Source organism: Jatropha curcas, chromosome 10 (genome assembly GCF_041381405.1).
Source record: "Jatropha curcas cultivar XTBG-Jc1 chromosome 10, XTBG_Jcur_1.0, whole genome shotgun sequence".
NCBI lineage: Eukaryota > Viridiplantae > Streptophyta > Magnoliopsida > Malpighiales > Euphorbiaceae > Jatropha > Jatropha curcas.
The window spans coordinates 11,000,128-11,005,023 of NC_143160.1; the positions used below are offsets into that span (position 1 = coordinate 11,000,128).

At 32.6% G+C, this 4,896-nt stretch overlaps 1 pseudogene; it reads left to right on the forward strand.

Moving 5' to 3' along the window:
- The first annotated feature begins 2,197 nt into the window (after nt 1-2,197).
- LOC149493078 (uncharacterized) lies at nt 2,198-4,004 on the forward strand (annotated as a pseudogene).
- Nucleotides 4,005-4,896: the final 892 nt, after the last annotated feature.

A 4,896-nucleotide genomic window follows, 5' to 3' on the forward strand; every position in this document is an offset into this window, starting at 1 on the left:
GTTAGGTACACCACTTGCTATCTTTTTTTTTTTTTTTGGTTTTTTTTTATTTTGTGGATTTTGTTTTCAATGTGAATGCAATTTCGTTCTTGTAGTTATTATTGTATTTAATATTTATTATTATTGTTTTTTTCTTTGTTTTTTGTTTCAATCAGAATGCAATTGTAGTGTAATTTGTTGTGTTTGTAGTGTAATTTGTAGTGTTCGTAGTGACTAAATGAAAATTAAAACTACTTAGTAAATATTAATTGCAAATAATATAAGAAATACATAGTTAAATAAACAAATGACTTATTTTAAGAAATAACAATTATTTAACTAAAAAAATTAGTAATGAATAAAATTGAAATAATATTATACATTTATTTTCTTTTATTAACTTACTTAGTATAATTACTTAGTAAACAAATGACTTATTTTATTAATTACTTAGTATAATCAATAATACGTAGTATTTATAATAATAGTATATAGTACGAGTATACAACTGGTATTTATTTAGTATTTATATATAGTTTGGTTCAATTAACATAGTTTGCATTGGGTTATTGACTTTAGAAATTATCTAATATTTGATTCAAATTTAAAATATAATCCAAAATAAAAATGTGAAAATGTTAATTTAAGTTTTATTTTTAAAATTATTAAAGGAATATAATGGGTCTCTACTCTCTAGTAATTATGTAAGGACTAGAAGATAAGCCTTAAAGAGAGTAAAACAAAAATGACAATATTTCGTTAATTGTAATTTGTAAAAAAAAAGAAAAAAATAATGACTGTAATTTATAACACTAGTTATAGTATTGAAATAATTGTAATTTGTAAAAAAAAAAAAAAATTAATGAGTGTGATTTAATAGTAATCAAAAATTATACTAATCAAATTTAAAAAACCAACTTCTATATTATGTATTGAAATTAATTCTTTTTTAAATTAGTTTATGTTGATTTGTGTTTTCATTTGATTAGAAATCACATGAATGATGCGTTTGAGTTGGAGGCTTAGTAGTGGCTATTTTGACTTTGGTGGATGTTGGGATGATATAGAAGTGTTTATATTAGTGTGTTTTGACTTGAGAATTGATTATGTTATGCTGAAGTACTGTCAAAATTTTTTTAAAAACTGAATATGAAAAATCATACACTTACTGATATTACAGTAAGTTTATATATATATATATATATAGAGAGAGAGAGAGAGAGTTAACCTTAGTAAGTTAGAAATGTAAACGGAACATTACTTTTGGCATGTTTTATGGATGATTTAGAACTAATGCAATTACATATAATTTGCCCTTTATAAACAGAGTGTTAACTAGGTAAAAAAATGCGGACTAATCGAGATTGGATGTAATAGAGGTACGGGGTCAATGGGATATTAAGACAAGAATTCTTGCAAAGATTGGAATCGTTTATACAGTTTGCAGTTGGTAATCCCAATTGTATGGATGGTAATAAGTTAAGGTGTCTATGTAATCACAAAAAGTGTCAAAATAGAGCCTTCTTAGATATCGATACAATTAAACTTCATTTATGTAAAAATGGATTTGTGGAAAATTATTACGAATGGATACATCATGGTGAACCTCGAGTTTCCAGTGGGTCAGGTCACTCTGTTCCTGTAAGTTTGGAAGATCAGCCTTATCAATTTCAGTATGGTAATCGATGCAATGATATGGTAATCGATGCAGGTATAGCAAAATTTCATTGGGATAATATGGAGGAATTGCCAAACTATGCAGCACAACAATTGTTTGACATGCTAAGTGCTGTTAACAGTGAACTGTGGCCTGGATGCAAGAATCATTCAGTTTTATCTGTTGTGGCACGATTACTGCACATGGAAGTGGAGCACCATTTTTCAGAAAGGTGTTACGATGATTTTGTGTAGTTAGCAAAAGAAATGTTGCCTAAAGGCCATTCGATGGTTGATAATTTTTATCGAACAAAAAAATTAGTTCGGAGTTTAGGATTACCTGTGGAAAAGATTGATTGATTGTTGTTGAAATAATTGTATGATATACTGGGGTGTTGACTCTGAATTAAGAGAATGCAAGTTTTGTAATCTCGCAAGATATCAACGGCGAGGTCAAAGGACTGGTAGAGTTTAAAGAGAGAAGGCGTTCAAGAAGATGTATTATTTCCCTCTTGTTCCTCGCCTGTAAAGGTCATATGCATTTAAGGCGACAGCCGAAAACATGAGATGGTATGCTTTGCATGAATATGAGGATGATATAATGACTCATCCGTTAGACTCTGAAGCCTGGAAACACTTTGATAACAATCATCTTGTGTTTGCTGCTGATATGAGAAATGTGAGATTGGCGCTTTGTACTGATGGGGTTCAGCCGTTTGGCCAATCAGGACAACAATATTCATCATGGCCTGTCATTGTCACACCATATAATCTACCACACTCAATGTGTATGAATGATGAATACATGTTTTTGTGTGTTATTGTACCTGGGCCTAATAATCTGAAATACAAAATTGATGTGTTTCTATAACCGTTGATTGCTGAACTTAATTATTTATGGGAGTATGGGGTTGAAACATTCGATGTTTCAGCCAATCAGAATTTTATAATGCGAACTGCTTTGCTTTGGACCATCAATAATTTTTCAGCATTTGAAATGTTATCTAGGTGGAGTACGACAAGCAAATTGGCTTGTCCTCATTGCATGGAAAACACTTTACACTAAAAAATGGAGGTAAACAATGTTGGTTTGATTGTTATCGCAAATTCTTAGTAGAATCTCACCCTTAGAGGAGAAATCGATAATGCTTTAGAAAGAACATGACTATTGCTGATCCCCCTCCGCCTGTGAAGTCTGGAGCTGAAATATTATAAGAAATTGAAGATCTGGGGCTTATGAAAGTTACAGAGTTAGGTGCAGAAGAGGTAAATGGTAGAATTGGCAAGAATAGCGGATGGAAAAAATGAAGCATCTTTTGGGATTTGCCATATTGGAGTTCACTTCTTATTCGTCATAACCTTGATGTGATGCACATAGAAAAAATTGTGTTTAAAAATCTGTTCAACACTGTCATGAACATTGAGGGGAAATCCAAGGATAATACAAAAAAGAGAGCAGACATGAAGGAAATTTGTCGTCGACCAGAACTCGAGCAATTTGTACTTACTGGTAAGTTTCCAAAGGCATGTTATTCTTTTGATAAACCACAAAGGCAATTATTATGCGAATGGGTCCGATCATTAAGGTTTCTAGATGGATACTGTTCAAATATGGGTAGATGTGTCGAAATGCGGAAATACAAATTGTTTGGCATGAAAATCCATGACTGTCATGTTTTCATGCAAAGATTGATTCCTGTGGCATTCTGGGAATTATTGCCGGGGAAAATTTGAGAAGCCATGATAGAATTGAGTCTCTTTTTCAGGAATTGATGATGATTGTTATCCAATGCGATGATATGAACTAATTCACGCGAGAAATCCTAGTAGTGATATGCGAACTGGAGCAAATTTTTTCACCCGGCTTCTTTAATTCTATGGAGCATCTACCGGTTCATTTGCCCTATGAATGTCATATAGCAGGACCGATACAATATAGATGGATGTATCCATTTGAGAGGTGAATCACTAACATCCCATTCTAATCATTACAATTTTATTTCAACTCATATTTACATATTGTTTTTGTACAATTACAGACACCTGCAGAAAATTAAAAAGAATGTGCGCAATAAGGCAAAGGTCGAGGGATCAATTTGCAATGCATATTTGGTGCAAGAAGCTTCAACCTTCTGTTCAACTACTTCGAACCATATGTTTACACCAAGCATTGGAGAGTGTCACGTAATGATGATGGAGGAGATCGAATAGAATCTGAGTTAGAAGAAAATCTAACAATTTTCACCTATCCTGGGCGTACGATTGGTAAATTAAAAAAAAAAAAAAGATGATTGACTAATGCAGAGTTACGAGCGGCACAAACCTATATTTTGTTGAATTGCAAAGAGATTACACCATTTGTACAGTAAGTATAAATCTTTTAGAGAGTCTAAACCCAATCTAGGGCTTAGTAACTATCATATTTATGATAATTTTGTTTGTTCATAAGCATGAAATATATTAAGCTTTTACGGCTTCAAAATCCTAATTTAACTTATACTACAGTTGATGCAAAACTGGACTCTGAATTTGCAGAATGGTTCAAATGTTATGTAAGTAACTTTCTAGTTACACAACATATATGTGTACATTCTTAGATTTCACTTGTGTCATTCCTATTTCCCATAGGCTTGAAGCTCGGGAAGCGATATTGATAGTAGATTCATTATTGATTTAGCGAGGGGACCTCTACCGGTTGCTAATGCCTACTCTTGCTACTTTGTAAATGGTTACAAGTTTCACACCATGGGTTATGGGACAAGTAGAAAGACAATGAACAGTGGTGTTTTCATAAAGGGATCAAACTACAGTGACGTGTCAAATGATTTTTATGGCAAATTGGTTGAGGTTTTGGAGTTAGAATATCCATCCCTACCAATCAAGTGCACAATCTTATTCAAATGTGAATGGTTTGATCCTAGGCCAATCGTTGGCATGAAGGTTCATCCTAAGTATAATCTTGTGGATATTAATCAAAAAAGGAAATATACGAAGTACGAACCTTTTGTGTTGGCGATGCAAGCTGCACATGTGTACTATGTCCCATATCCATCATTGAAATGAGATCGTAATGATTGGATGACAGTATGTAAAATCAAGCCTAGATCAGTTGTTCATGTAGTTGAAACCAAACAATCTGCTTCACTCACAGTATCTGAGACATTTCAAGAAGTTGCAGTTGATACACAACCGATGCAAGTTGTTGAAGATTTAACAGATAGATTGGATGATGAAAGCGGAACTTATGCTGAAATAGGAGCA